Source organism: Bufo gargarizans, chromosome 2, assembly GCF_014858855.1.
Source record: "Bufo gargarizans isolate SCDJY-AF-19 chromosome 2, ASM1485885v1, whole genome shotgun sequence".
NCBI lineage: Eukaryota > Metazoa > Chordata > Amphibia > Anura > Bufonidae > Bufo > Bufo gargarizans.
In genome coordinates, this window is record NC_058081.1 from 98,178,574 (window position 1) to 98,201,338 (window position 22,765).

The following is a 22,765-nucleotide window of genomic DNA, read 5'->3' on the forward strand; positions in this document are numbered from 1 at the left end:
TTTGTCACAAGTTAGCGGAAAATGATGATTTTTTTTTCTTTTTCTTACAAAGTCTCATATTCCACTAACTTGTGACAAAAAATAAAAAATGGGGTCACTTGTGGGGTAGTTATACTGCCCATATGCGTGAGAAGTAGTTTGCAATAAAAATCTGTAAAAAATGACGGGTGAAATCCGAAAGGTGCTCTTTGGAATGTGTGCCCCTTTGCCCGCCTAGGCTGCAAAAAAGTGTCACACATCTGGTATCGCCGTACTCGGGAGAAGTTGGGGAATGTGTTTTGGGGTGTCATTTTACATATACCCATGCTGGGTGAGAGAAATATCTTGGCAAAAGACAACATTTCCCATTTTTTTATACAAAGTTGGCATTTGACCAAGATATTTATCTCACCCAGCATGGGTATATGTAAAATGACACCCCAAAACACATTCCCCAACTTCTCCTGAGTACGGCGATACCAGATGTGTGACACTTTTTTGCAGCCTAGGTGGGCAAAGGGGCACACATTCCAAAGAGCACTTTTCGGATTTCACCAGTCATTTTTTACAGATTTTGATTGCAAACTACTTCTCACGCATATGGGCCCCTAAAATGCCAGGGCAGTATAACTACACCACAAGTGACCCCATTTTGGAAAGAAGACACCTCAGGGTATTCCGTGAGGGGCATGGCGAGTTCCTAGAATTTTTTATTTTTTGTCACAAGTTAGTGGAATATGAGACTTTGTAAGAAAAAATAAAAATAAAAAATAAATCATCATTTTCCGCTAACTATTGACAAAAAATAAAAAGTTCTATGAACTCACTATGCCCATCAGTGAATACCTTAGGGTGTCTACTTTCCGAAATGGGGTCATTTGTGGGATGTTTGTACTGTCTGGGCATTGTAGAACCTCAGAAAACATGACAGGTGCTTAGAAAGTCAGAGCTGTTTCAAAAAGTGGAAATTCAAATTTTTGTACCATAGTTTGTAAACGCTATAACTTTTACCCAAACCATTTTTTTTATCCAAACATTTTTTTTTTATCAAAGACATGTAGAACAATAAATTTAGCGAAAAATTTATATATGGATGTCGTTTTTTTTGCAAAATTTTACAACTGAAAGTGAAAAATGTCATTTTTTTGCAAAAAAATCGTAAAATTTCGATTAATAACAAAAAAAGTTAAAATGTCAGCAGCAATGAAATACCACCAAATGAAAGCTCTATTAGTGAGAAGAAAAGGAGGTAAAATTCATTTGGGTGGTAAGTTGCATGACTCAGCAATAAACGGTGAAAATAGTGTAGTGCAGAAGTGTAAAAAGTGGCCTGGTCATTAAGGGGGTTTCAGCTAGTGGGGTTGAAGTGGTTAACAGAAACACCTGTGTTGGAGGCTTAAAACTGGGTGAAGAACAGCCAAACTCGGCTAGAAAGGTGAAGTAGTAAAAAACTGTTTCATGTCACAGGTCATATACATCATGGCAAGACTGAGCACAGCAACACCAGGTAGTTGTACTGGATCTGCAAAGTTTCATCCAGACAAAGATTTTAAAGCAGACTGGGGTATCATGATGTGTTTATCAAGCTCTTTTGACGAACCACAATGAAAAGGGCAATGTTGAGGACCAATAGATGCAGTGGTCAGCCAAAAGAAAATACAAATCTAGCTTACTTCCCTTTGAAATTGGAAGATGTCCAGTGTCTTCCATTCAGATCTAGGAGAAATTAGAGGGACCCAGGGTCAGAGAAGTCTTGCCAGAAGTGATCCTCATGGAAGAATTGCGGCCAAAGCAGACGTCCAAAGCATTAACAAGACTAAGCAACTCAACTATGAAAGCATGAAAACATAGGAACTAGTGTGCAGCAAAAAAGGCAGCAGGTGCTCTGGATTGGTGAGTTGAAATATTTGGCTAGAATAGAAGGAAGTTTGTTCATCGAAGGGCTGGAGAGTGATACAATAATGAGTGTCTGCAGGCAACAGTGAAGCATGGTGAAGGTTCTTCACAAGTTAGGGGCTGCAGTTCAGCAGACACAGTTGAGGATTTGGTCAGGATTAATGCCATCCTCAATGCTAAGAAACACAGACAGATACTTATCCATAGTGCAAGGATCTTAGCTAATAGGGGGTGTAGAGGTAGCAGTCACTACTGAGCCCAGGAGCCTGAGGGGGCCCAAAGACCCTTGTGTCACATAAGAAGACTATGGTATTATAGAAAGTGCATGCTGGTCGTTACACCTCTGGCTGGTGAGAAGGGGTTAATTCAAGAATTTAGCATGGGGGGGTCATTAAAATTTTTGCCTCAGGCAATTTTTTTGTCTTACTCTGTATCAACTTGCAGGATAACAGGCCGAAGTGGATGGACAGATGTATTTTTTTGGCCTTATAAACTATGTTACTATGAAGGCTATGTGCTTCCCTGCTCCTGGCCACAAAGCACTGACGGAAGGGGGGCCTTTAGCTACGCCCCTGCTTGGTGCATTACCATCAGGGAGGCATCTGATTGGCTCCAAATTTATTCTACAGCATGGCAATGATCCCAAACATACAGCCAATGTAATTAAGATCTATCTTCAATGTAAAGAAGAACAAGAATGTTATGACAATGGGTGTGGAACCACTGTATCAACCAACTGGTTTGACTTTGGGCTAAACCTAAGGGTTTATCTTGTCTGCTCCCTGGTATTCACCATTTTACTCTTAACAGGGATCTGGACATCACTGCAGGGAGCCACCAGACCGCTACCTCCTGTAGTAATCCTGGTGTGCTTGACAGCTGACCCATGAGAAACTGGAGAAAGACACCAAAAGAACAGGAAAACACATAGCCAGTAATAGGCCAGGGTCAGAGCAGTTCTTAGGAATATGTGATACAGGTCCAAGATTAAGGCAGATAGCAGAGGGTAACAATGGTAAAGAGACACAGGTCTTTACAGCTAGCTGAGAGTCAGAATCTGGTAAGCATGGGTTGATACACGGCAGACAACAGAAAACAAACATATGTAGCAAACATGGGACCTTCTCTGGCAAAGAAATGAGGTCAGCACCACAATCATATAGCAGAAATCTGTTTAGCAATTAGAAGCAGCAGTCCATCTGCACACAGTAAGGAGAGGAGGGGAGCGGTGGTATCAGCAAATAGGAGTAGTAGTGTTCACTGAGTAAAGTCTTATTAACATGTCAGTGTTCCAAGTAAGTGTGCTGTACGTGTCCTCCACGGACAGCACATATACCCATTCATTTTAGTGTTTGTATTCACCATAAAAAAAATTTACCGCGGTCCATGGGTTCCATGTTTTTAGCACAGATGCATGCTCTATTTTGTCCGTGTTCATGGATCCATCTCGACATTCGTGTTTCATCTGTGTTTCACGAATCATTAGGAAGAGATGCTTTGAAAACTATTTTTCAGGGATGACACATGGACAGCAAACAACAGACCCAACACAGATCCATCAGGGACATCTTGACCGAGGCATCACTGGCCACCTTTTCACGGACTTAAGCACGGACACGGACATGTGAATGAGGCGTGTGATGCACCCTGCAAAGGAGTCCGGGCCCTGATGATATGGCTCCCAAAAACCTCCGATTTTATTATATATTTTAGTGCTATGTATACATTTCCTAAGAATTACAAAGTGATTCTTTGCTCTCCCTATGACAAGTAGAGCAATTAAACTACCAGACTCTGTATATAAAGACAAAGAGGTTTGCTTAGGCAATAAACATAATCCGCCTCCAGCCGCATACATTACAACAAGCTTATTAATCAAATTCCTTTCACAGGATACAGATTATTACACGAGCAGGTTTAAGCCACTTCAGCCCTGCTGGCGTATGAGTGCTGGAGGAAAATAATGCACAACAAGCAGAATATGATATATCCAATTATAATATGTGAGTTGTTTAGCTTTCCCTAACTGACTGTATTGACATTCCCCAAAGGCCAAAATAAAGAAGCTAGATTAAGCATTTTGAATATTTTTCACCCCGTCTCTTTTTGCCCTGTGGCGACAGTTCGGCAATGAAGGAATGGCTCCATAAAGTTTGATGTGAGACCTAGGATGGAGAATCAAAACAGCTAATATTAGTGGTAAATGAGGTAGAATTCTTGCCAAGCAGTGACCTTCAGTATTCTGTTGGTGTCCACTTATGACCACCCTCTGTCCGTGCTCGAAGATCCAGAGGGGCAGTTTGAAGTACTTGGGTTGTGTACATTTTAAAGCAGTGTCCCATTCTCAGTGGTGTCTGACTAGAAAATTACATCACAAAGACAACATATCTGGTTACATGTTACCCTTTCTGAGGGCATCATATGGTAGAGAGGGGGGAGATGCTGATCTTGAAGCTAAAACCCCTTCAAGTCATGCTTCTCTCCGCCCACACACTGTAATTGACAGCTCTTTTTTGCGGTCCGCAAAATGCGGATCAGCAAAACACAGACACTGGCAATGTCCGTTACGCATTTTGCCGACCGTACATGGCCGGCACTTTAAATAGAAATGCCCTTTCTTGTCCATGTCTTTTTTGTGGAACGGAAGTGCAGATGCGGCACGGAAGTGCGGATGCGGACAGCACACTATGTGCTGTCCGCATCTTTTGCGGCCCCATTGAAAATCAATGGGTCCGGATCCGTTCCGCAACATTGTGGAATGGATCCGGACCCATTTTGCAGACGTGTGAATGGACCCTAAAAAATACATTTACGAACAGATATATGCCACTTTTTGGTGTGCATTTGTCGCAGATTGCGCTTCAAAGGTTATTTAAAGACATATTTGTAGTAATCAGATGTCAATTTCCTGACCACTAGAGAAGAGTGAAGTTCTCTAAAATTAGATTCGGCTGAATTAGCACATTTGTAAGTAGTGGGTGCAATGACAGGGAATGGCGATTGCGGTCCCCCGTCATTGAACCCCTCAGATGCTGTGTTCATCACTGATCGCAGCATCTGAGATCAATATTAAAGGATTTTACTGTTTGCAAATAAAAAAAATATGTAATCATACTTACCTCATCCATTTGATTACGAGGAGGCCGCAGTAGCCATCTTGCTTGAAGATCCAGGGCAAATTCTTGTGTGTGGCGTGATTACATCATCCCGTCGGGCGGCATGGTGACGTCATACGTCACAGCACACAAAATTTCACAGGATCTTCAAGCAAGATGCCCACAGTGGCCTCTTCGTGCTCAAATCAATTATGTAAATCTGATATTTTTTTGCAAACAGTGAAATACTTTAATTGATTAGCATGAGGAAATTAGGCTTTGTGGCGAATCAATTTTTTCCTGAAATTCAGATCCACTTCGTGAACTTCGATTTGCTTAACACTACTGATCACTTAACAATACAGCATTTTTGTCAGCTCAGCACAGGAAACTTTAAATAGCTTGCGACATCCTGAAACCCGGAGACTTTGTTGTTTCCTTCCATCGCCTCTAGATACAAAAATAAGAATCAGATCCACAAGAGGCACAAAGATTTAAGACCTGCTGAAGACTTCTCCAGGCGGGTGTGTTGCTGCTGAACCAAAAAATTAAAAATGAAAGCTATTAATAATAACATGATGGCAATTTTCACAGAGCCTCAAAACAATTCTAAACCAGAGTGTAAGGGAAGAAAACATCATCTGGGGAACCAACTTGAGACTTTGTGAGATTTCGAGGCACGATTCATGGTTGAATATCCAGTGGAGACCAAAAGATACTGACAGGAAATGTCAGGAATAAAATCCAGTGATAATTGATTTAAGGAGCTTGCAGCCAGTAAATTGTATTACTATTCTAAAGTCTGTTCCAGTGAACTTGCCCAAAGCATAAAGGGCAAGCTCAGGCCATGTGCCCAATTTGGAGACCCAGAAATGGAATGGGGAAGACCCATCAGTCAGTAAGTGTAGGCGTGTGCACACGTACTGTTCCACCATGTTGCTGAAATGCTGCCTCCTGCTAAGATGTTCCGTATCAGCTGGGGGTGTTAGTTGTTGTGGCGTGCTAACAAAGGTTTTCCACATTTCAGCCATGCTAACCTTCCCTTCTGAGGTGCTGGCAGTGCCCCAGCTGCATTGGCGACTTCTTGCTCCTCCTTCTCTGCCTTCGCCTTGTCCTTCTGCTGAAGCCACGCTGTCAGGTGAGAATGCCATCAGCAATGCGTCTACCAGCGTGTGCTAGTACTCACACATCTTCCAATCATGCTCCAGTGACGGAATTAAGGACGGCAGGTTTTCCTTGTAGCGGGGATCCATCCAGCTGCTTTGGGTGCCACCCTGCTGTGAACACGGCCACGTCCTCTTCCATCATCGCACAAAGAGTTTTTTCAAGGAGACATAGAAGTGTCATAGTAACGCTGAAGACGGCTTCATTGGCACTGGCCATGTCGGTGGAGTGCTCGAAACAGCGCAACACGGCACACATGTCCCTCATGGAGGCCCACTCGTTGGTGGTAAAGTGGTGCTGTTCTGTAGAGAGACTCACCTGTGCGTGCTGCAGCTGAAACTCCAGTATAGCCTGCTGCTGCTCGCACAGTCTCTCCAGCATGTGCAAGGTGGAGTTCCACCTTGTGGTTACATTGCATATGAGGTGGTGAGCTCAAAGGCCGAAGTTACGCTGCAGGCGAGCAGCAGCAGGGTAAGAATGCCGGAAGCACGCACAGATGGCCCGCACTTTCTGCAGCAGCTCTGACATTCAGGGTCATTTTTCAGGAACCTCTGCACCACTAAATTTAGCACATGCGCCAGGCAAGGGATGTGTGTCAAACAGGCTAGGCACAGAGCTGCTACGAGATTTTGCCAGTTATCGCACACCATCAGGCCGGGCTTCAGGCTCATCGGCACCAACCATTCATTGGTCTGTTGTTCCATGCCCGTCCACAGCTCCTGCGTGGTGTGGGTTTTTTCCACAAAACAGATGAGTTTCCCCTGGCTATGCTGAAGTTGGTGATGCAGGTGTGACGCTGACCAGATAAGGAGGTGTAAGAGGAGGAAGTGGAGTAGGAGGTAACAGGAGGCAACGAGAAACGTCCTTAAAACCTCGGTGGCGGTAGGACCTGCTGCAAACTGCTATCCACCTCAGGCCCAGGCTCCACTGCATTTACCCAGTGTGCAGTTAGGAAGATATAACGTTCCTGCCCATGCTTACTGGTTCATGTATCGATGGATATGTGGACCTTGCCACAGATGGCGTTGCACAGTGCACACCTGAGTTTGTCCACCACTTGGCTGTGCAGGGCAGTGATGGCTCGCCTGGAAAAGTAGTGGTGGCTGGGAACCATGTACTGTGGGGCAGCCACCGCCATAGGGTTTTTAAAAGTCTATGTCTCCACCAGACGGAATGACAGCATTTCAAAGGCCAGGGATTTTGAAATGCTGGCATTCAGGGCCAGGGATTGCGGATGGGTAGGGGGTCACTTCATCTTTCTCTCCAGTGTTTGGGGATGGACAGCTGAACTCTTCCCTGGGACAGTGTGGAGATGCTTGGTAACGGTGCTGGAGGTGGTGGTGTAGCGGGCCAGCTAAGACCTCTCCTAGGTTGCTAATATAGCTTATATGTGTATACAGCTAGACCTGCCAATAACCTTAATACAGTTCCTATGTTTGTGTGTTAAAGACAAAATCAGAGTTATTTACAGTGACTTCATGTTTGGATGTCATATAACTGTTATATTTTTTGTTCATGGAAGCAGAAAAGATAGTATGCCTTTAAGATTCATTATATAATGTAAGGTAAGCTTAATGACACAGCAGAAACAACAGAAAGCATAGAGTTAAACTGTTGTTGCTGGGCAGGAGTCTTGACCAATCCTAACTAGCCTCACACAGCCCAGGAGTTTTGACCAATTACAGCCAGCCTCACACACAGCTTGTGTGGGAAATTCCCCTAGCGGGAGCTGCTGGAATCATTATTCACCAGAGAGGGAAGCTGAAAAGACACACACTCCACTAAGAGCTGTGTTTTATGGAGACATAGATGCCAAAATAAATATTTTAGTTACCATATTTTTCACCCTATAAGACACACTGGCCCATAAGACGCACCTAGGTTTTTGAGGAGAAAAATAAGAAAAAAAATATTTTGAACTAAAAGGTGTGCTTTGGGTGGGCTTTGAACTAATGGTAGCCTGTGAATGATACTATTATGGGGGATATGTGGATGATGCACTGTTATGGGGGATCTGTGGATGATACTGTTATGGGGGTCTGTGGATGGCACTGTTATGGGGGTCTGTGTCTGACACTGTTATGAGCATCTGTGGATGGCACTTTTATGGGGGTCTGTGGATGGCACTGTTATGGGGTCTGTAGCTGACACTGTTATGGGGGTGTATGTGGATAGCACTGTTATTGGGGCATCTGTGGATGGCATGACACTGCTATGGGGGGGATCTGTGGATGACAGATAAATAGCATCTTATGTTATTTGTCATCCACAGATCCACCCCCCATAACAGTGTCAGCCACTGTGAATGACCCACAATACAGGGGGTGGGGGATGGCATCTACACTAGTTTTTTAATGGCAGCGGGGGCCCAGTGCAGTCATTGTATTCTATTGCACCGGGCCCCGCTCACTGTACTAATCGTATCTACAGTAACTGCAATGTTTAACTATAGAATATGTTTGATCCAGCAGCCTGTACCTACGACCATAGCAGGCAGGAGGCTGGGCAGGTGGGCACTGGCAGCTTAACTCACTACGTCACGTGCCCGCACCGCCTGATACATTCATAAAGAGGGCGGAGCAGGCAATGACGTAGGAAGTTACGCTGCCAGTGCTTGCCCGCCCAGCCTCCTCCCTGCTATGGTCGTAAGTACAGGCTGCTGTATCGAACATATTTTATAGTTAAACATTGCCTGCAGTTACCGTAGATACAATTAGTACAGTGAGCGGGTCCCGATGCAATAGAATACAGTGAGGGCATCGGACCCCGCTGCCATTAAAAAACCAGGTGCCGGCCCCCAGCCCCTCCTCGCTGATACACACGCCGGCCACGTTGTGCAGCGTAAACGGCAGCATTTGCCCCATAAGATGCACTGCTATTTTCCTCCCACTTTTGGGGGGGGGGGGAGTGCTTCTTATAGGGCAAAAAATACAGTATATAATGTTCCTATTGTTAATGTAATGATTAGAACTGTATACTGAACCAGTTATATGTGTGCTGACTTACAGTTCCACCAATTGCAAACTACAAAGTTCACAATTAGGGATGAGCGAACTCGAACTGTATAGTTCGGGTTAGTACCGAATTTTGGGGTGTCCGTGACACGGACCCGAACCCGGACATTTTCGTAAAAGTCCGGGTTCGGGTTCGGTGTTCGTCGCTTTCTTGGCGCTTTTTGATGCTTTCTTGGCGCTTTTTGAAAGGCTGCAAAGCAGCCAATCAACAAGCGTCATACTACTTGCCCCAAGAGGCCGTCACAGCCATGCCTACTATTGGCATGGCTGTGATTGGCCAGAGCACCATGTGACCCAGCCTCTATTTAAGCTGGAGTCACATAGCGCCGCCCGTCACTCTGCTCTGATTAGCGTAGGGAGAGGTTGCGGCTGCGACAGTAGGGCGAGATTAGGCAGATTAACTCCTCCAAAGGACTTGATTATTGATCGATCTGCAGCTGTGGGTCATTGAGCTGTTGATACTCAATTGCTCACTGTTTTTAGGCTGCCCAGACCGTTTGTCAGTGACTTTTTTTCTGGGGTGATCGGCGGCCATTTTGTGTCTTGTGGTGCGCCAGCACAAGCTGCGATTGTCACCAAGTGCATTTAACCCTCAATGGTGTGGTTGTTTTTTGGCTAAAGCCTACATCAGGGTGAAGCTGTCACACCAAGTGCATTTAACCAGCAATAGTCTGTTTATTTTTTGGCCATATACTACATCAGGGGCAAGCTGCGCCCGTCACCAAGTGCATTTAACCCTCAGTAGTGTGGTTGGTCAAGCTGTCACACCAAGTGCATTTAACCAGCAATAGTCTGTTCATTTTTTGGCCATATACTACATCAGGGGCAAGCTGCGCCCGTCACCAAGTGCATTTAACCCTCAGTAGTGTGGTTGGTCAAGCTGTCACACCAAGTGCATTTAACCAGCAATAGTCTGTTTATTTTTTGGCCATATACTACATCAGGGGCAAGCTGCGCCCGTCACCAAGTGCATTTAACCCTCAGTAGTGTGGTTGGTCAAGCTGTCACACCAAGTGCATTTAACCAGCAATAGTCTGTTCATTTTTTGGCCATATACTACATCAGGGGCAAGCTGCGCCCGTCACCAAGTGCATTTAACCCTCAGTAGTGTGGTTGGTCAAGCTGTCACACCAAGTGCATTTAACCAGCAATAGTCTGTTCATTTTTTGGCCATATACTACATCAGGGGCAAGCTGCGCCCGTCACCAAGTGCATTTAACCCTCAGTAGTGTGGTTGGTCAAGCTGTCACACCAAGTGCATTTAACCAGCAATAGTCTGTTCATTTTTTGGCCATATACTACATCAGGGGCAAGCTGCTCCTGTCACCAAGTGCATTTAACCCTCAGTAGTGTGGTTGTCAAGCTGTCACACCAAGTGCATTTAACCAGCAATAGTGTGGTTATTTTTTGGCCATATCCCAGTCTAATTCTGTTAGTAATTCCATACCGGTCACCCAGCGCCTAAATACTAGGCCTCAAATTTATATCCACTAAATCTGTCGTTACCGCTGTACTGTTGTGGCTGGGCAAGTTATTTAGTGTCCGTCAAAGCACATTTTTTGTTCTGGGTTGAAATACAATTCCCAATTTAGCAATTTCATAATTTAGTGGTTTCTGCTGTATCAGAGCTATTTGAAATCTATCCCTAAAAGGGTATATAATATTCAAGGTGCACATAGGGTCATTCAGAATAACTTCACACACACGCTACTGTGCATTTCCAAGTCTAATTCTGTCAGTAAATCCATACCGGTCACCCAGCGCCTAAATACTAGGCCTCAAATTTATATCCCGCTAAATCTGTCGTTACCGCTGTACTGTTCTGGCTGGGCAAGTTATTTAGTGTCCGTCAAAGCACATTTTTTTTTCTGGGTTGAAACACAATTCCCAATTTAGCAATTTCATAATTTAGTGGTTTCTGCTATATCAGAGCTATTTGAAATCTATCCCTAAAAGGGTATATAATATTCAAGGTGCACATAGGTCATTCAGAATAACTTCACACACACTCTACTGTGCATTTCCAAGTCTAATTCTGTCAGTAAATCCATACCGGTCACCCAGCGCCTAAATACTAGGCCTCAAATTTATATCCCGCTAAATCTGTCGTTACCGCTGTACTGTTGTGGCTGGGCAAGTTATTTAGTGTCCGTCAAAGCACATTTTTTGTTCTGGGTTGAAATACAATTCCCAATTTAGCAATTTCATAATTTAGTGGTTTCTGCTATAGAGCTATTTGAAATCTATCCCTAAAAGGGTATATAATATTCAAGGTGCACATAGGGTCATTCAGAATAACTTCACACACACGCTACTGTGCATTTCCAAGTCTAATTCTGTCAGTAAATCTATACCGGTCACACAGCGCCTAAATACTAGGCCTCAAATTTATATTCAGCTGAATTTGAATACAATACATTGGGCCAAATAATATTTTTGTTGTTGTGGTGAACCATAACAATGAGGAAAACATCTAGTAAGGGACGCGGACGTGGACATGGTCGTGGTGGTGTTAGTGGACCCTCTGGTGCTGGGAGAGGACGTGGCCGTTCTGCCACATCCACACGTCCTAGTGTACCAACTACCTCAGGTCCCAGTAGCCGCCAGAATTTACAGCGATATATGGTGGGGCCCAATGCCGTTCTAAGGATGGTAAGGCCTGAGCAGGTACAGGCATTAGTCAATTGGGTGGCCGACAGTGGATCCAGCACGTTCACATTATCTCCCACCCAGTCTTCTGCAGAAAGCGCACAGATGGCACCTGAAAACCAAACCCATCAGTCTGTCACATCACCCCCATGCATACCAGGGAAACTGTCTGAGCCTCAAGTTATGCAGCAGTCTCATATGCTGTTTGAAGACTCCGCTGGCAGGGTTTCCCAAGGGCATCCACCTAGCCCTTCCCCAGCGGTGAAAGACATAGAATGCACTGACGCACAACCACTTATGTTTCCTGATGATGAGGACATGGGAATACCACCTCAGCATGTCTCTGATGATGACGAAACACAGGTGCCAACTGCTGCGTCTTTCTGCAGTGTGCAGACTGAACAGGAGGTCAGGGATCAAGACTGGGTGGAAGACGATGCAGGGGACGATGAGGTCCTAGACCCCACATGGAATGAAGGTCGTGCTACTGACTTTCACAGTTCGGAGGAAGAGGCAGTGGTGAGACCGAGCCAACAGCGTAGCAAAAGAGGGAGCAGTGGGCAAAAGCAGAACACCCGCCGCCAAGAGACTCCGCCTGCTACTGACCGCCGCCATCTGGGACCGAGCACCCCAAAGGCAGCTTCAAGGAGTTCCCTGGCATGGCACTTCTTCAAACAATGTGCTGACGACAAGACCCGAGTGGTTTGCACGCTGTGCCATCAGAGCCTGAAGCGAGGCATTAACGTTCTGAACCTGAGCACAACCTGCATGACCAGGCACCTGCATGCAAAGCATGAACTGCAGTGGACTAAACACCTTAAAACCAAGGAAGTCATTCAGGCTCCCCCTGCTACCTCTTCTGCTGCTGCCGCCTCGGCCTCTTCTGCTGCTGCCGCCTCGGCCTCTTCCTCCGCCTCTGGAGGAACGTTGGCACCTGCCGCCCAGCAAACAGGGGATGTACCACCAACACCACCACCACCTCCGTCACCAAGCATATCAATCATGTCACACGGCAGCGTTCAGCTCTCCATCTCACAAACATTTGAGAGAAAGCGTAAATTCCCACCTAGCCACCCTCGATCCCTGGCCCTGAATGCCAGCATTTCTAAACTACTGGCCTATGAAATGCTGTCATTTAGGCTGGTGGACACAGACAGCTTCAAACAGCTCATGTCGCTTGCTGTCCCACAGTATGTTGTTCCCAGCCGGCACTACTTCTCCAAGAGAGCCGTGCCTTCCCTGCACAACCAAGTATCCGATAAAATCAAGTGTGCACTGCACAACGCCATCTGTGGCAAGGTCCACCTAACCACAGATACGTGGACCAGTAAGCACGGCCAGGGACACTATATCTCCTAACTGCACACTGGGTAAATGTAGTGGCAGCTGGGCCCCAGGCAGAGAGCTGTTTGGCGCACGTCCTTCCGCCGCCAAGGATCACAGGGCAGCATTCTTTGCCTCCTGTTGCCACCTCCTCCTACTCGACTTCCTCCTCCTCTTCTTCCACCTGCTCATCTAGTCAGCCACACACCTTCACCACCAACTTCAGCACAGCCCGGGGTAAACGTCAGCAGGCCATTCTGAAACTCATATATTTGGGGGACAGGCCCCACACCGCACAGGAGTTGTGGCAGGGTTTAGAACAACAGACCGACGAGTGGTTGCTGCCGGTGAGCCTCAAGCCCGGCCTGGTGGTGTGTGATAATGGGCGAAATCTCGTTTCAGCTCTGGGACTAGCCAGTTTGACGCACATCCCTTGCTTGGCGCATGTGCTGAATTTGGTGGTGCAGAAGTTCATTCACAACTACCCCGACATGTCAGAGCTGCTGCATAAAGTGTGGGCCGTCTGTTCGCGCTTCCGGCGTTCACATCCTGCTGCTGCTTGCCTGTCTGCGCTACAGCGTAACTTCGGCCTTCCCGCTCACCGCCTCATATGCGACGTGCCCACCAGGTGGAACTCCACCTTGCACATGCTGGACAGACTGTGCGAGCAGCAGCAGGCCATAGTGGAGTTTCAGCTGCAGCACGCACGGGTCAGTCGCACTACAGAACAGCACCACTTCACCACCAATGACTGGGCCTCCATGCGAGACCTGTGTGCCCTGTTGCGCTGTTTCGGGTACTCCACCAACATGGCCAGTGGCGATGACGCCGTTATCAGCGTTACAATACCACTTCTATGTCTCCTTGAGAAAACACTTAGGGCGATGATGGAAGAGGAGGTGGCCCAGGAGGAGGAGGAGGAGGAGGAAGAGGGGTCATTTTTAGCACTTTCAGGCCAGTCTCTTCGAAGTGACTCAGAGGGTTTTTTTTGGCAACAGCAGAGGCCAGGTACAAATGTGGCCAGCCAGGGCCCACTACTGGAGGACGAGGAGGGCGAGGATGAGGAGGAGGTGGAGGAGGATGAGGATGAAGCATGGTCACAGCAGGGTGGCACCCAACGCAGCTCAGGGTCCATCACTGGTGCGTGGCTGGGGGGAAAGGTAGGACGATGACGATACGCCTCCCACAGAGGACAGCTTGTCCTTACCCCTGGGCAGCCTTGCACACATGAGCGACTACATGCTGCAGTGCCTGCGCAACGACAGCAGAGTTGCCCACATTTTAACGTGTGCGGACTACTGGGTTGCCACCCTGCTGGATCCACGCTACAAAGACAATGTGCCCACCTTACTTCCTGCACTGGAGCGTGATAGGAAGATGCGCGAGTACAAGCGCACATTGGTAGACGCGCTACTGAGAGAATTCCCAAATGTCACAGGGGAACAAGTGGAAGCCCAAGGCCAAGGCAGAGGAGGAGCAAGAGGTCGCCAAGGCAGCTGTGTCACGGCCAGCTCCTCTGAGGGCAGGGTTAGCATGGCAGAGATGTGGAAAAGTTTTGTCAACACGCCACAGCTAACTGCACCACCACCTGATACGCAACGTGTTAGCAGGAGGCAACATTTCACTAACATGGTGGAACAGTACGTGTGCACACCCCTCCACGTACTGACTGATGGTTCGGCCCCATTCAACTACTGGGTCTCTAAATTGTCCACGTGGCCAGAGCTAGCCTTTTATGCCTTGGAGGTGCTGGCCTGCCGGGCGGCCAGCGTTTTGTCTGATCGTGTATTCAGCACGGCAGGGGGTGTCATTACAGACAAACGCAGCCGCCTGTCTACAGCCAATGTGGACAAGCTGACGTTCATAAAAATGAACCAGGCATGGATCCCACAGGACCTGTCCGTCCCTTGTCCAGATTAGACATTAACTACCTCCCCTTAACCATATATTATTGTACTCCAGGGCACTTCCTCATTCAATCCTATTTTTATTTTCATTTTTCCATTATATTGCGAGGCTACCCAAATTTGAATGAACCTCTCCTCTGTCTGGGTGCCGGGGCCTAAATATATGCCAATGGACTGTTCGAATGTTGGGTGACGTGAAGCCTGATTCTCTGCTATGACATGCAGACTAATTCTCTGCTGACATGAAGCCAGATTCTCTGTTACGGGACCTCTCTCCTCTGCCTGGGTGCTGGGCCTAAATATATTCCAATGGACTGTTGCATTGGTGGCTGACGTGAAGCCTGATTGTCTGTTACGGGACCTCTCTCCTCTGCCTGGGTGCTGGGCCTAAATTTATGAAAATGGACTCTTACAGTGGTGGGTGACGTGAAGCCTGATTCTCTGCTATAATATGAAGACTGATTCTCTGCTGACATGAGGCCAGATTGTCTGTTACGGGACCTCTCTCCTCTGCCTGGGTGCTTGGCCTAAATTTATGAAAATGGACTGTTGCAGTGGTGGCTGACGTGAAGCCTGATTCTCTGCTATGACATGCAGACTGATTCTCTGCTGACATGAAGCCAGATTCTCTGTTACGGGACCTCTCTCCTCTGTCTGGGTGCTGGGCCTAAATATATGCCAATGGACTGTTGCACTGGTGGCTGACGTGAAGCCTGATTGTCTGTTACGGGACCTCTCTCCTCTGCCTGGGTGCTGGGCCTAAATATCTGACAATGGACTGTTGCATTGGTGGCTGACGTGAAGCCTGATTCTCTGCTATGATATGAAGACTGGTTCTCTGCTGACATGAAGCCAGATTGTCTGTTACGGGACCTCTCTCCTCTGCCTGGGTGCTTGGCCTAAATTTATGAAAATGGACTGTTGCAGTGGTGGCTGACGTGAAGCCTGATTCTCTGCTATGACATGCAGACTGATTCTCTGCTGACATGAAGCCAGATTCTCTGTTACGGGACCTCTCTCCTCTGCCTGGGTGCTGGGCCTAAATATATGCCAATGGACTGTTGCACTGGTGGCTGACGTGAAGCCTGATTGTCTGTTACGGGACCTCTCTCCTCTGCCTGGGTGCTGGGCCTAAATATCTGACAATGGACTGTTGCATTGGTGGCTGACGTGAAGCCTGATTCTCTGCTATGACATGAAGACTGATTCTCTGCTGACATGAAGCCAGATTGTCTGTTACGGGACCTCTCTCCTCTGCCTGGGTGCTGGGCCTGAATTTATGACAATGGACTGTTGCAGTGGTGGCTGACGTGAAGCCTGATTCTCTGCTATGACATGAAGACTGATTTTCTGCTGACATGATGCCAGATTGTCTGTTACGGGACCTCTCTCCTCTGCCTGGGTGCTGGGCCTAAATATCTGACAATGGACTGTTGCATTGGTGGCTGACGTGAAGCCTGATTCTCTGCTATGTTATGAAGACTGATTCTCTGCTGACATGAAGCCAGATTGTCTGTTACGGGACCTCTCTTCTCTGCCTGGGTGCTTTGCCTAAATTTATGAAAATGGACTGTTGCAGTGGTGGCTGACGTGAAGCCTGATTCTCTGCTATGACATGCAGACTGATTCTCTGCTGACATGAAGCCAGATTCTCTGTTACGGGACCTCTCTCCTCTGCCTGGGTGCTGGGCCTAAATATATGCCAATGGACTGTTGCACTGGTGGCTGACGTGAAGCCTGATTGTCTGTTACGGGACCTCTCTCCTCTGCCTGGGTGCTGGGCCTAAATATCTGACAATGGACTGTTGCATTGGTGGCTGACGTGAAGCCTGATTCTCTGCTATGACATGAATTCTGATTCTCTGCTGACATGAAGACAGATTCTCTGTTACGGGACCTCTCTCCTCTGCCTGGGTGCCGGGGCCTAAATATCTGAGAATGGACTGTTCCAGTGGTGGGTGACGGGAAGCCAGATTCTCTGCTATGGGACCTCTCTCCAATTGATTTTGGTTAATTTTTATTTATTTAATTTTTATTTTAATTCATTTCCCTATCCACATTTGTTTGCAGGGGATTCACCTACATGTTGCTGCCTTTTGCAGCCCTCTAGCCCTTTCCTGGGCTGTTTTACAGCCTTTTTAGTACCGAAAAGTTCGGATCCCTATTGACTTCAATGGGGTTCGGGTTCGGGACGAAGTTCGGATCGGGTTCGGATCCCGAACCCGAACATTTCCGGGAAGTTCGGCCGAACTTCTCGAACCCGAACATCCAGGTGTTCGCTCAACTCTATTCACAATCCAAATTTAAATTCCATATTCCATACTACCATACCAGAGCATACTGAACCAATCTACAAATAGTTACTGCTAACTGCATATTGCAAATTGCAACCAAATTCAACAAGTGAACTATTAGTTGGACCTCAGATATACCTTTTAGAGACATTATAAAGTGCTTAAATAACTTAAAGTGAGAGTACAGAGACTCAAGAGAGAAATATATCCACCATTTTATGTTGAATGACAAAATTGAACAATTGAACCACCATCTTATGCATACTGCCATTTTGTGACATCTTTTCAACACGTGTTATATATGAAGAAAAGTTCAAGTTAATAAAGAGGTTATTTCAAGCATTTGGTGTGCTCTTTAAACCTGCTGGTTTCATAGAAAAGTGCTAGAGGAATTACAGAGTGCTGACAGTGCTGACTGCTTTTAAACCTGCCAAGACCCGGCCTGGAACGTGGGGAGTAACCACCCACCCAGCACTTTGGCTACTCCCAGTAAAAGTCATCCCGGAGCAGCTTTACAGCCATACTAAACAGCTGTAGTTTCAGACTGCAATCGGCTCTCACCTCACTGAGGCCAGGAACCTCGGTGACACATACCGACCATCAATGACAGCCCCTTGTTCCTTCCTACAGACCTCATCATTCTCCACATCATCTTCCACCCACTCTTCACCCCTGCCCTCCTTGCCAGTCTGCACACTGCAGAAAGCCGCAGCAGTTGGCACCTGTGTTTCGTCATCATCATTAGAGACTTGCTGCGGCAGTCCTCCTATGTCCATGAAACATAAGTGGTTGGGCATCAGTGCACTAAATCTCTTCCACTTCTGGGGCAGGGCTAGGTGGCTGGCCCACAGAAACCCCGCCAGCAGAGTCATCAAAAAGCATAAGCGACTGCTGGATGACTTGGGGCTCAGACTGCATGGCTGATTTGCAAGGGGGTGAGGTGAAAAAAAGATACCCATTGGCTGCAGGTGCCAACTCTGTGCTTTCAGCAGGGGACCGGGTGGGAAATAATGTGAAGGAACTGGAGGCACTGTCGGCCATCCAATCTACTACCGCCTCTACTTGTTCTAGCCTCACCATTCGTACACCAGTATTAAGGAGTACAAATTTACACTGAACGTCCTATCGCCTACTTCATTCAGGCATGTAGCTGACAGAGATAAATCACGTCCTCTCCCTGAGACAGGAGCTCCACCAACACCAGCAGCACCATGACCAGGGCCATGTCCCTTATTTCATGCTCTCCTCATTCGTTGAGGTCACCCACTGAACTAATAGACAGATTAACTATATTAATTTCCATATAACGTATGCAGTGCAGGTGTACCTCACACCAAAATAGGGCATATGTCACCCACCGATCTAGCAGACAGATTAACTATATAATTTCACTGTCACAGATGTAGTGCGGGTGTACCTCACTCCAAAAAATGGGTATATGTCACCCACCGATCTAACAGACAGATTAACTATATTAATTTCCCTGTCACACATGCAGTGCAGGTGTACCTCACACCAAAATTGGTATATGTCACCCACCAAACTCACAGACGGATTAACTATATTAATTTCTCTGTCACGTATGAAGTGCAGGTGTACCTCATACCAAAAATGAGTATATGTTACCCACCGATCTAACAGATGAATTAACTATATTAATTTCCCTGTCACGGATGTAGTACAGGTGTATCACACATCAAAAATTGGTATACAGTACAGACCAAAAGTTTGGACACACCTTCTCATTCAAAGAGTTTTCTTTATTTTCATGGAAATGAAAATTGTAGATTCACACTGAAGGCATCAAAACTATGAATTAACACATGTGGAATTATATACATAACAAAAAAGTGTGAAACAACTGAAAATATGTCATATTCTAGGTTCTTCAAAGTAGACACCTTTTGCTTTGATTACTGCTTTGCACACTCTTGGCATTCTCTTGATGAGCTTCAAGAGGTAGTCACCTGAAATGGTTTTCACTTCACAGGTGTACCCTGTCAGGTTTAATAAGTGGGATTTCTTGCCTTATAAATGTGGTTGGGACCATCAGTTGCGTTGTGGAGAAGTCAGGTGGATACACAGCTGATAGTCCTACTGAATAGACTGTTAGAATTTGTATTATGGCAAGAAAAAAGCAGCTAAGTAAAGAAAAAACTAGTGGTTATCATTACTTCAAGAAATGAAGGTCAGTCAGTCCGAAAAATTGGAAAAACTTTGAAAGTGTCCCCAAGTTCAGTCACAAAAACCATCAAGCGCTACAAAGAAACTGGCTCACATGCGGACCGCCGCAGGAAAGGAAGACCAAGAGTCACCTCTGCTGCAGAGGATAAGTTCATCCGAGTCACCAGCCTCAGAAATCGCAGGTTAGCAGCAGCTCAGATTAGAGACCAGGTCAATGCCACACAGAGTTCTAGCAGCAGACACATCTCTAGAACAACTGTTAAGAGGAGACTGTGTTAATCAGGCCTTCATGGTAGAATATCTGCTAGGAAACCACTGCTAAGGACAGGCAACAAGCAGAAGAGACTTGTTTGGGCTAAAGAACACAAGGAATGGACATTAGACCAGTGGAAATCTGTGCTTTGGTCTGATGAGCCAAATTTGAGATCTTTGGTTCCAACCACCGTGTCTTTGTGCGACGCAGAAAAGGTGAATGGATGGACTCTACATGCCTGGTTCCCGCCGTGAAGCATGGAGGAGGAGGTGTGATGGTGTGGGGGTGCTTTGCTGGTGACACTGTTGGGGATTTATTTAAAATTGAAGGCATACTGAACCAGCATGGCTACCACAGCATCTTGCAGCGGCATGCTATTCCATCCGGTTTGCGTTTAGTTGGACCATCATTTATTTTTCAACAGGACAAGGACCCCAAACACACCTCCAGGCTGTGTAAGGACTATTTGACCATCAAGGAGAGTGATGGGGTGCTGCGCCAGATGACCTGGCCTCCACAGTCACCGGACCCGAACCCAATCGAGATGGTTTGGGGTGAGCTGGACCGCAGAGTGAAGGCAAAAGGGCCAACAAGTGCTAAGCATCTCTGGGAACTCCTACAAGACTGTTGGAAGACCATTTCAGGTGACTACCTCTTGAAGCTCATCAAGAGAATGCCAAGAGTGTGCAAAGCAGTAATCAAAGCAAAAGGCGGCTACTTTGAAGAACCTAGAATATATGACATATTTTCAGTTGTTTCACACTTTTTTGTTATGTATATAATTCCACATGTGTTAATTCATAGTTTTGATGCTTTCAATGTGAATCTACAATTTTCATAGTCATGAAAATAAACAAAACTCTTTGAATGAGAAGGTGTGTCCAAACTTTTGGTCTGTACTGTATGTCACCCACCGATCTAACAAACGTATTAACTATATTAATATCGCTGTCACGTACAGTATGCAGTGCAGGTGTATCTCACATTAGTGTTGGGCGAGCATGCTCGGCTGAACACCATTTTGACTCTAGCATCACAATGCTCAGCACATCGCGGTGTTCGGCCGAACACCGCGTGTGCTCGAGCGCTATGCTCGAGTCTCCTCCCCACACGTTTGGTGGCTGCTTCACAGCCAATAAATGTGCAGGGAAGTACTGGCACTCACTGTAATGCCGTAGACATGTTGGTTACTGGCATTACAGTAATTGGCTGGCTCAGTCTTAGTCAGGGAGAGCTGCAGCAGAAGGGACAGATAGTGTAGAGACAGGAATTGCTTATTTTTTTCAGGCAGGGTTTACTGTTGAAAGGTGTTAGAGGCCCAAAAGTCCTTTTAACCCCTTAGGGACTGGGCTCATTTTCAGCTTAAGGACCAGGCCATTTTTTTTGCAAATCTGACAAGTGTCACTTTATGTGTGAATAGCTTTAAAACGCTTTGACTTATGCAGGCCATTCTGAGATAGTTTTTTTTCCTCACATATTGTACTTCATGATACTGGTAAAATGGAGTAAAAAAAAATCATTTTTATTTATAAAAAAATACCAAATTTGTCAAAAATTTAGAAAAATTAGCAAATTTCCCAGTTTCAATTTCTCTACTTCTATAATACATAGTAATACCTACAAATTTTTTTATTACTTTACATTCCCCATATGTTTAATTCATGTTAGGATCATTTTGGGAATGACATTTTATTTTGGGGGGACATTACAAGGCTAAGAAGTTTAGAAGCAAATCTTGAAATTTCTCAGAAAAAAAAAAATATATATACTTTTTAACCCTTTCATGACCAAGGGTCATTGATGCCCCAGTGTCCAGGTCAACATTTACAAATCTGACATGCGTCACTTTATGTGGTAATAGCTTTGGAACACTTTTACTTATCCACGCGATTCTGAGATTGTTTTCTCGTGACACATTGTACTTCAATAGTCATATATTTGAGTCAATATATTTCACCTTTATTTATGAAAAAATCCCAAATTTACCAAAAATTAGGAAAAATTCACAATTTTCCAAATTTCTATTTCTCTGCGTCTAAAACAGAAAGTCATACATAATAAAATATTTATTACTTAACATTCCCCATATGTCTACTTTATGTTGGCATCATTTTGGAAATGTCATTTTATTTTTTTAGGGCGTTAGAAGACTTAGAAGTTTAGAAGCAATTCTTACAATTTTTAAGAAAATTTCCAAAACCCACTTTTTAAGGACCAGTTCAGGTCTGAAGTCCCTTTGTGGGGCTTACATAGTGGATTCCCCCATAAATGACCCCATTGTAGAAACTACACCCCTCAAGTTACCCAAAACTGATTTTACAAACTTTCTTAACCCTTTAGGCGTTCCACAAGAATTAAAGGAAAATGGAGATGAAATTAAAAAATTTCACTTTTTTGGCAGATTTTCCATTTTATATATTTTCTTCTTTAACACATTGAGGGTTAACAGCCAAACAAAACTCAATATTTATTACACTGATTCCGCGGTTTACATAAACACCCCACATGTGGTCGTAAACTGCTGTACGGGCACACGGCAGGGCGAAGAAGGAAAGGAATGCCATTCGGTTTTTGGAAGGCAGATTGTGCTGGATTGGTTTTCTGAACGCCATATGTTTTTTATTTTTCTGCCGATCGTCTTGTGCAGGGGCTCGTTTTTTGCAGAAAGTGTTGAGGTTTTTATTGGTACCATTTTTGGGTACATAGGATTTTTTGATCATTCATTATTACACTTTATGGGGCAAGGTGACCCAAAAATTGTCTGTTTTGGAACAGTTTTTATTTATTTATTTTTACAGAGTTCATCTGAGGAGTTAGGTCATGTGATAGTTTTATAGAGAAGATCGTTACGGACGTGGCAATACCTAATATGTATACTTTTTCTTATTTATTTAAGTTTTACACAATAATAGCATTTCTGAAACCAAAAAAAATGATGTTTTAGTGTCTCTATAGTCTGAGAGCCATAGCTTTTTTATTTTTTGGGCGATTGTCTTAAATAGGGTAT